We start from the raw sequence: 11,572 nt of genomic DNA, 5'->3' as shown, positions 1-11,572 counted from the left end.
AGTTCTTTCGAGTGCTGTTGAGCCGTTGTAAGTCTTCACGTTGTTGGAGAAGCTCCTCCATTCCATTTTCTAGGAATTATTTATCATTCATATTATTACTCTGTTTTGCTACCTTATACTTTCTTACAGCAAAGCGGAGAGATGTTCTTACCAAGACTAGAAAAAGCAGTAGGGCATTCTGGTTCTGACCCAGTATTTTGAGGGCATCCCCTTCACCCACCTAGCCTCACAAGGAAGGAACTTGCATTCTAAGGGCATCACCTTTGAGCTCAGAAATTTTACAAAAGCATTAGTACCCTTTTTGTGAGTATAACTAGTAGAATTAAGGATAAGGCTGATTAAATATGTTTATTGAGCTCTAATACGTCCCAAGTACTCTGCAAAACACTGGTGATAAAACGATGACGTAGACATATAACTACATCCCTCATGGAGTTTACATTCAATGGGAGGAAACAGGCAACAGAGAGTGAATAGGCAAAATACTTGGACCTTGTGATAAGAAGATAAAAGAGACGAGAGATTTGAACTTTAGGCCTGGTACTTAGGGAATGAATTTCTGAATGGGTGATATTTAAACTGAAATTTAGGATTATTATTATTATAGGAATATGAACTTGGCATGTTATAGGAACTGTCGGGTCAGTGTGGCCCATCATAGTGATTGAGTGTGGAAGAGTGACAGGTGAAATCAGAGAGGTGAATATGGGACCAGATCTAGTAGTAGCTGGGATTTTAATCTGATAAAAAATGGAAGGCCATTAGCATCATTTTTAACTACTAAATACTTAAGTGTGTATTTCCCCCCAAAGGACATTATTTTACATAGTCACAGTAAAATTATGAAAATCAGAAAATTAACAATACTATTTTCTATATACAGACTTTTAGATTTTGGCAATTATCTCAACAATACCCTTAACTGGAAAAGAAAATCCAAGATCACATATTGCATTCAGTTGTCCTTTAACCTGTCCATATTCCATTCAGCCATCCTTTAACGTAGGCTCCTTTAATCTGGGAAATAGTTGCTTAACATAAATAGTTGCTTAATATTTCTACAGATTATTCCATTGTCTCTGCTTGTCATAATTTGATCAGAATCAGTTTTTATCCTTTCCTCTTAGAATTAACATTCTTTACCGTAAGATTGAATGACTATAATCCTTACCTCCCAGCTTCTGTCATTTGAGCTGGATAGTAATAACAATTTCGCAAATGTCAAGCAGTTGCTGGAAAGCAGTCTTATTTTAATTGAACTAGAATCCCCTTCCTCAGTTTAACTTTGCTTCACTGGATCATATTAAACAAAAATATCTAACTTCCGCTGTTCTTCAGTGCAACACTAACGTCTTAGATGTGGAAATTTGTTTTTTAATGCTCCCGCACAAATTGTAGGAATCCAGTATGCCATTTGGCAGAAGGTGGATGGCCTTCATACGTGTTTTTTTAAATAACATTTTGGGCAGTGAGAATTTTAAAATACTTCCGAGAAAAAATTCAATGACTGTAATGATAAAGATTTGCATAAATTTTCAATGATCTTGGGATACACATGCAATAAAAATTATTAAACTTAAGTATAATTAAAGAAATGTTTTAAAGAATTCTAGAAAATAATTCGGAAGTGCATATTTAATAGTACACAATTTACAAAGAAGAGAGAATATAAAAGAACAAAAACCTAATGTAGCTGAACAATTATCAAGACATAAAAAAATCCAGCCGGTTTGCGAGCGCCCGGCTAGCTCAGTCGGTAGAGCATGGGACTCTTAATCCCAGGGTCGTGGGTTCGAGCCCCACGTTGGGCGCAAGTAACTTTTTCTCCTACGGAGCTGTATCTTAAGGTTTTCCCCAAGCATCATCACTGAGGAGGGATTTTTAAATCGAATTAATTTGAACATGAACCAGAACTCTGGGAAAAAGACTTCATTTTGCAAACGAAACAAGTCTCGAACTGCGCTTGCGCACTAGGAAGCACACGTTCCTCTCCCTTTCTGCGATCCCTCCCTGACCTCCTGTGTAAAGCACGGAGGAAACTGAAAGGCCACTATTTAGTTGAGACTTGTTTTCTGTTACTCTGCATACTTACATAGTTGCTAGTAGAAGGCAATTTTTGCTTTTATCGGAAAAAAATATATGAACCCCGATTTTGGCAGCTTTCCCAAGACTTAAAGAGATCCTATGTAAAAAGCAGCTAGGGAAGCTGAAGGACTTGGAAGAAAACGTCTTCCTTTCTTTTACTTTTTCTTACTTTTAGGGCCTGTCCGGGAGTAGAGGGAAGGTACGGGAATAGCTCCTGGAGAACACACCTGTGAAAAATGTTTCTTTCTGTTGTCAGATCTGTACAACCAGTTCATACATCAACTTTTCTTCCATTATTCTTGGGACTATATTTGGGATCTACCCAATCGAATGGTGATTAAGACGTTAATATTCTGGTAAGGGTGAGGCTCTTTGAAACAGAAGTACAAAAGAACTCGGATGTGAAAATTCGGATGGGCATTTAGGTACACGTCTGTGTGTTATCCACAAGCTTTCCTCCTATTAAACCACCAATTTGTCTTTCTTGTTTCCTTCAACATACAAACATGCCGTTATCTCTCTATCTTTAAACAAAAACTTTGACCTCATTTTCCTGCAGGCTACCATTATATTTCTCTTCCCCTTTGGAGCAAGTCACCCCTTCCCAGTCATCTACCTTCACCATTCTTCTCTTCTCATTTCTTAACCCCGACAATGCCCAGACCAAAAAATCACCTGTAGTTGAACGAGTTTGATGTATTACTCATTGCAGTGAGGGAGAACTTGGGGTGTTTCAGTAAAAGGGTATTAGAAAGAACCTATTATAGGATTCGGGCTTTAATTGGGTAATTTTGAGGGTCTATGGAAGTGCGGATTCCTTCTGGATTGGGTGTGCTTAGAAAGACAGGGCAATTCTATAATCTATAGGGAGAGCAGACTAAAGGAGGGGGTTTGTTAGTTTCCTAGGGCTGCCATAACAAAGCACCACAAACTGGGTGGCTTAAAACTGTAATTTGTCTCAGTTCTGGATGCTAGAATCTTGAAAGCAAGGTGTAGGCAGAGTCATGTGATCAAAGGCTCTCTTGAAGCTGTTCTACAGTTCTCTTAGATTTTTGGTGTCACCAGCAATCCTTAGTGTTTCTTGGCTTGCAACTCCATAACTCCAATCTCTCCCTCAGTTGTTATATGCTTTCTTGCTCTATGTCTGTTACACATGGCATTTTCCTCTTATAAAGATATCAGTCATATTGGATTAGGGACCACCCCAATGACCTCATCTTAATTCGATTACATCTGCAAAAACTGTTTCCAAATGAAGTCACAATCACATTCCTGGGGGTTAGGACTTCAACATCTTTCTCTAGTACACAATTCAACTCTTAACAGTGGGCTCCATTTGTTAACCTCAGATACACTAGGTGTCTGCCGCTTTATAACTAGCGATAAAGCTCTAGTTCAGTCAGAGATCTTATTCTTTATATTATTCAATGATGAAAAGCTTCTCATAATCCAAATTCAACAAGAGAGAATTTTAGAAATTGTTTACTATAAAAAAAGACGATGTTAATAGTAAATCCACACAATTGACAATTGTACAACTATTCCTGGCAATCCCACTGGGAGGTTTTAAAGTTAAGAAATAAAGGGGCTTTGTTCTTATGGAGTTTACATTCCAAAAAGGAAGACAAAGCCTTTTACAATCACAAGGTAAAAACTGTAAGTGCCTGTTATAAATAATGTGGTTATAGGAAAGATCACTACTTTGGGGAAAAGGAGACTGGGGAAGAGGGGTAGGCACACAAGACAGAGGAATCTCTTTTAGGAATGGATATATTAGCAAAATGAAGGCAAAATTGAACTTTCATAGTTTTATTCACTGGCTTGTTTTCAAGTTCTTCATGATTCAATCCTAAATTATAATTAGCAATGCCTAATATCAATGCCAAATGCTTTAAGATTTTGTGCAGAGAAAATGCTTTAAGATTTTGTGCAGAGAATTAGCTCACATAGCCCAGAATAACTTCCAATTATTAAATTCTATTAAACTCATCCTTCAGGAAGGAACAAGGTCAAAAACGTCCTCTATGAAGTTTTCCTTGTTTCCTTGGTCAGAATTACACCCGTGACAAGCAGCCGATACCCTCTGTGGCACCTACCACATTCTGTTTTGTATCATCAGTTGTGTACACATCTACTTCTAACCTGTAAACCTCCCGTAAGGTGAAGGTCCACGTCTTACCATTGTACCATTTATAGTACCTAAAACTATACTACATACACAGCAGACAGCAATAATGACTGAATAAATCTTAGTCTTAGGCTACTATAGTAGTACATGGTGACAAAATAGAGCTAGAAGTATTTTAAAAACATGCACATACAAAGATAAAAAAAATGAATCCTTTCCTATTAATGCCATGAACCGGCTCTTTCAAGTGTTAGTTGGTGTTGGTATCTTCATACATAAAGTATATGGCAAAACTAGGAAGGATCCAGAAAAGGACATCAAAATGATTAAACTATAAGAAAGAATGGACTTCGGATCTACAGTCCAGAAAATTTATCAATTTCTACACTGTCTTCAGGAATGAACATACATATATATATTTTTTCCCATCTTCAAAGATTCCTAGAAAGAATGAAACCAGCAAAATTTCAGTAAGAGGTAGTTCATTAAAAACAAAAATAAAAATTAAATGACTGATCACATATTTCAAAAAACCTCTGTCCTGCGAAGGTAAAGAGCACAAAAGATTAAAGACGTTATGACACGTTTATAAAGCAGTTGTATAAAAATACATAAAATGAAATACTTTGCATAAAAATGAAATATCTTTTTTCTAAGAAACGTAGAACTGTTCATAAAAGAAACTGTAATGTTAGAAAGTGAACACTTCCACAGTTGAACAAATGCTTAACTATGCTACCAAACATTCTCAGTCCAGAGACAAATATATTTCTGGAAAAGCACATTATTGTAACATGGATACATAAATACCAAAAAAAAAGGATTTTAAGAAACAGACCTATGTTAATAATTGAAATACCTCGTAATGGTAATATTAGTTATTCTTTAAATGAAATAATTGCTGAAAATAATGAAATTAATGGAGTCTCCAAAGCCCAGGACAGATTATGTGAATTGTGGAGGGGATATGCTATTATTCTTTTTGAAAAATGAGCTATGTAACAAACTTCCAAAAGTAAACTGCTTTACTATATTTTATTGACATAAATACAACAAATTTCATAAGCATCAGCTAACATTTTACCACTACACAAGAAAAAAAAGTCAAATGAATTAAATATCAATGCAAAGGGTAACTATGGAAATGTTTTTACTTCCACAAAAGTCATCTCTAACAGCATCTTACATACTTTGTACAGTTTGCTTGTAATTGTCTGATATTTGAAATGAAGCAAAGTTGAATTTACTCAAACTTTTATTTCTCAGTGGAAAATGCTCTCTTCATCAGAGGTGGTTGCGCTTTCCCGACATCAAACATCATTTCCAAAGGTGGATTATTAAGAGAACACCAATCAGGAATACGGCCTGTCTGATTATAATATTCCTTTGAGACTGAACGGCTCCCAAGTATGTCTTGTAGTGCTCCAAAAATAGCGCCTGTGTGGTAAAAATATGTTTACAGCTAAGAGGAAAACTTTTATCAGAAAATTTTATGTGCACATACATCCACTTCATTATAAGACAAGAGAGAACAGGTAAAATTCAGCAATGTATATTCACACTCTTCAAATTAATTCCAAGTAAATTGTTCTGTATCCTTTAGTTTAAATACTAGAGTAAGCCATAACTCCTGTGTTATGGTCTACAGAGTTAATGGTCTATGGCAGATTATAGTGAAAATGATAACAAGTATTACTATCTATAAGAGCAGGTGAGGTAGAGTGGGGTGGAAAGCATTTTCAACTTTGTGTAAACACAATAAATAATATCCTTAGTTTTCTTTGCCACAACTCTGAGATGATATCTCAATACGTAAAATGGCACTGCAAAACGCTGAAGACCTTGTAAAGACCCACAAAGTAGTCTTTAAAAATAATTTAGTAACTAACAATATTTGTCCTAGATCAAAATTACATTTTGCAAAATTCCACTTTACTAGAAAATACAACATCCATTTAAAATCTCAGTACTTTGTCTTTCTCTCTGAATGATCCTCATACCCATTAGCTGTTAACTGCATAATTAAACACGTATCAAACGTATACAAACACGCGTCTAATTGTTTTTCTCTTTAAAGTAATCTCTTTATTAGGCTATTTCCTTATTTCAATGAACCTATCATTTTCGAAAACATTCAGTGAACTCAGTCACAAAATAAAGGAATTAAAATAAATATTTTAAGGCATGGTAGCATCACTGAAATAAATGTACACCTATCTCTTATTAAGAGGGATGACTTTACTTGGGACAAAGAAGTTTATTTATTTATTTATTTTTTATTAGTTTCAGGTGTACAAGACAAGGTAATACTTAGACGTTCATCGTTTATATCCCTCATACTGTGAACCCCCCTCCCCCCATCCACTATCCCTCCGACCTCACACTGAACCATCACATTATATATATAAAATTATAGTTGGCATTCATTAATGTTTAGCTTCTGGTGTACAATGCCATGATCAGGTATCCACAGTATCCCTGAGGTGGTCTCCCAAATAGGACGCATGTCCATCGGATACCCAACAAAATCTTTACGACATTATTGAATAAGTTCCCCAAATTAATTTTCAGAAAACCCTGAGGCCATCTTGTGGTTACCAGCTGCTTCCTAATCCCTAGAAGTTTATTTTAAAACAGCAAAGTGCAAATGCCAAGACAAATAGGTATATAATTCTGAAAATTAACAATTTAAGGAAAAGTCAATGTTCAAAGAAAATTCTTTAATAATTCTCTTAGTTTATTAAGTGGGTAATTCTAAACACTGGATCCACCATCTATTCTAATATATCCATTAGTTACACCATCCAAAAACCAATTACTACATAATCATTATCTTTTAAAAACTAAATTCTTACCTCCCAACCAGGCCACACAATTAGCCTTTGCAGGTGGAGTATGAATCCGGAATGTCTTGGTGCCAAGTGCTTTTCTATATTTTGGTTTTTCTACCAAATACCTTATTTCTGCAAGCAACCTGTGGAGAAATCCTGGCAACATAGATGTGCCACCTATGACTACCACGTTCTCTGCCAGTTGCTTCCTGGTATCTATTGGGCACTGTTATTAAAGAGAAAGAAAGAAAAGGCTTTATCCTTAACTATATACAAATTGACTAGATTTAAGAAAATATACAACTTAAATATTACAAATTAAATAAGTGATCATGCGTATGTATTACCAAAAGGACCACAGCAAGATTCCTTTGACAAGGGGGCTTTTCATGTAGCACATATAAACACCACGGGAGCACTGCCATATACTCATAGAGAACTTTAAAGATTTTAAAATCTAATAGCACAGAATTTTAAATTCCACAGAGCATATGGTAGTAATATATGAGTATCCGCATTTTCAGGATAGAATGACTGAGTTGAGCAAAGAGCACAAGAAGAAATAACTTTTCATTTCTTTTTTCAGTAAAGAAAGTGTGGAAACTTAATTTTTCTAATGTGCTATCTTCACAGTATTACATTCAGAGCAGTTACCAAGTGGGAAGATAACATTCTTAGAAAAATTATGTTTCCACATCAGTTCTCTCTAACAATTAGAAACGTAACGTCCTTCACTGATGTTATGTTTTTCATAAAAGTACCTGAATGGAGCCCTATCTTCCAAAGTGATGGTATTTCACATGGAGTTAGTTCTGTGATTCCACAATCATTGAACAAAAAAGACAGATTATCATATACCTAGTGGAATTTAAAATTTATACTACACAAACCTGTATTTGAAAAAAATGACAACCCACTCTAAATACAAAATAAAAATTTGGTATTGTTGCTGTAGAAAAAAATGCATGATATATTCATAAAATGTAGTATGCCTGGTTTGAAACGTTGTAGGTACCATATCTTTAGTGCCAAAGTAAAACTGAATAACTATAAAATTTAACATAAAAGCTGAAAAATAAAATGCTAAAATAAAAATGCAGAAAATAACACTTAAAATTTTTCTCTAAAGGGCTGTAGTCATAAATTTAGACATTTTACAATAACAATACCTGTATAAGGGAATCCAGTATTAAAGTTGCCACTGATTTCTCTTCGTTATCTTGTTCAAAAAGAATTTCCACAACTGAATCTCTGATGAGATTAAAAAGAGAGTGCTTTGTTGGCATCACATAATCTGATACAGAATATACCATTAGTTCTATGGACATATTTTTAAGTACCAGCAATATGCTAATGTGCAATAATTATTAAAACACAGTGTGTTCACATTTGTAAGTGTGGAGAATAATAAATAGTATCTGTGTCACAGGTGTTGAGGTGAAGATTCAATGAGTTAATAGAACAGTGCCTGGCACATAGGAGGTACTCACTAGGTATTAGCTACAATTATCATTATGTATAGATTTACATATATTTTGTACAGTTATACCTCCTTAAACCTAATAATAGAAAAGGAGCAGAATTCTGTAAAAGTAAGATTCAACAAGCAGGTCAGGAGTGATATAAGAGATTTAAAAACAAACATCCCCCTCCCTTTGTTTTACAAATAAAAGATGGCTAACATTGCTTGTTGCTAATAAAATATCCATTTTTCATTTTTTGTTCTCAAATTAAAAAAATAAACCCTGTTTCTTTGTGGCAATCGGACAGTTCTACATCTTGACTGTGGTGGTGGTGATCACAGAAATCTACCTGTGATAAAATTACACAGAACTACGTACTCTATACATTACACCAATGCCAAATTACTGGTTTTGATACTGTATTATAGTTATATAAGATGTAACAATTGAGAGAAAGTGGTTGAAGAATAATACATGGGACTGCTGTATGTTATCTTTACAATTTCCTGTGAATCTGTAATTATTTGAAAATAAAAAAAGAACTCCATTTTTAAGGTGGATACAATGCCCCACCCTTGACGAAACCCTATTTATCAGTCTCCCTCGTAGCTAGATGTACCTAAGTACCAGACAATAAGGTGGAGGCAGAAGTGGTATGTGGAACTTCTAGAAAGTCTCCTTAAAAGGAAGAGGAAGTACCTTTTTCTTTCCCTTCCTAGGACTGCTTGCTTGAAACACAGATGTAGTAGCTATAACTCCAGCAACCAAGCTAGGTCACAAGGAAAAGGGCTACACCCCAAAGATGACAGAAAGGTATTTGGGTCCCGGATGGGAGTTGTCATACCACCCCCAGACTATCTTACTCTGAACTTCTTCTAAATGAGAGACAAACTTCTATCTTGTTGAAGATACTATTTTCACATTTGTATAACAAATGACCAAACCAAATCGTAACCAATGCAATATAAAACTAACTATATATATGCATATATAAACACTATATTTAAAAAAATAAAATTGGAATTCTTTTTAAATCTTTTTCAAAATATAAAATTCTCTTTATGAGACTCAACCTACTTGCTAACTCTCTCCATTTCACCAGGAAAGTATACTGAGGCCTGCAGTATTCTGAACACTCACGGCTAGTCAGCCACTTGCTGCTATGCTTGCTTACTTCTGCTTCTACCAGGTGAGTTGAATGGTAGGTAACAGCATCAGTTTTCTTTTTCCAAATCTTTAACTGTCAGTTGATTTGATATTGAAATTATATAATTTAACAATTATTACTTAACCAATGAAATAGTAGGGTGGAAAATAAGTTTTTTCTATGTGAACTATGTTGAATGCTTTGCAAAGACAAACTAATTTTAAAGATCTTTTTAATATACGAAATACAACTGTAAAAGTCTATGAGACACTATCTAGAAGGATTCTGTACCAAGACTGATTCACAAATAACTTTAAGCTTTCCTTGTACTTTAAAAAAAAAAACCCTGGAAATCATAAACCATGAATTACTGGTTTATATAAATTTAACTCAGAACTCTAGAAGCAGACTTATTCTCAAAGAAAAGATCTTGGAAAAAAAGTCTGACAAATAAATACTTATTTATACATTTTAAGTTAAAATAAAATGTTTAGTATATGATTTTAAAAAATTGTCCTTTCTTTTAAATAACCCTTCTGATTTACCAATAAACTACTGGTCTGGATTGCATCTAATTAGAAGGTTTCAACAGAACTAGATTTTTTTTAACAGGAAAAACATATTAGCAAAAAATTGTAAATTAATTGGGTTTGGAAAGAGAGAGAGTGGCTTTTTAAATCCCAATGTACTTTCCTACTATTATGTACCCACAAAGCTCCATATTAGTTGAACCTCCTTAAACACTAATTTCTTCTTTTATTCTGGGCTCTACTAAACAATCAGGAAACATGTTAAATATTACTTTAATGAATATAACTTATACAACTGGTAAAAATGATAAAAAGTTACTATTAAGGTGTTAACATTCTCACTTTTTTATTTCCCCACACATCTTTATCTGTATATTTATGTTCATCCTTTTACATCATTTTAACATCTCAACCTCTATATTATCTCAAAATTTAACAGGCTCTTCAATATTTACATAATTCTTTTCTGTGCATCTTCTGATCTAATATTTTACAGATGAAACTTTTATAACACAAATTTTATAAAGTATGAGTATAAATAAAAATTATATTGTTGCCAATATAATTATGTAAGTCCTTAACAACTTATATTGCATCATCAAAGAATAATTCAATGAATAAAAAGGTGAATTACTAACTGGTCCTAAAGATTCAGTATTTTTGGACGAATGCATTCTTTCTAACAAGACAACGCATAGCCTTCATGCCAAATCCAGCCCAGTCTATTTTCGCAAATAAAGTCTTATTGGACACAGCCGTGCTGATTTATTTACATATTGTCTATGGCTGATTTTGCACTCCAACTACAGAGCTGAGTAGATGCAACAGAGCCCAGATGGCCCACGAAGCCTAAGCTATTATTTACCATTTGTCCCTTTATAGAAAAAGTTTGCTGAACCCTGTTTTAAAGGATCACACTTTATTCTCCATTTCAAAGAATGGTAAGTTTCATTAATTAAAGTAATTCTGAATTACTTCGATGAATAAGAAAGATAATTTTTTAGTTTTCCAAAATTAAAAAGTTGAATAATGAAATTAATCATGAGTGATGAGACCCAATGAAAAACACATAATTGTTAATAATAACAATACTAACGGTTTATACAAATACTTTTAAAAGCCAAAAATTCATTTCAGTTCATTATTTTCCTCATAAAAATTAGGTCTAACCTGATTGATCCAAGGACATGTAAAATCTTCTCTCCATCCAATGGGTAGTCAACATTTGGGGGTGGTGAGGGACGCTGAAATATAAATATCAAAAGCATAAATATATGAGTTATAACCTCTGAAAAAAGAATGTACATTTATTTTTACTTACTTCAGTATTTCCATCAATATTAAATTTTGCTGCTTGGATTTTCAGACCACGCTTCAGATCACTTACA

Source organism: Rhinolophus hipposideros (assembly GCF_964194185.1).
Source record: "Rhinolophus hipposideros genome assembly, chromosome: 5".
NCBI classification, from domain to species: domain Eukaryota; kingdom Metazoa; phylum Chordata; class Mammalia; order Chiroptera; family Rhinolophidae; genus Rhinolophus; species Rhinolophus hipposideros.
The sequence above is the reverse complement of the archived record's forward strand: the minus strand, read 5'-3'. Positions refer to the sequence as shown.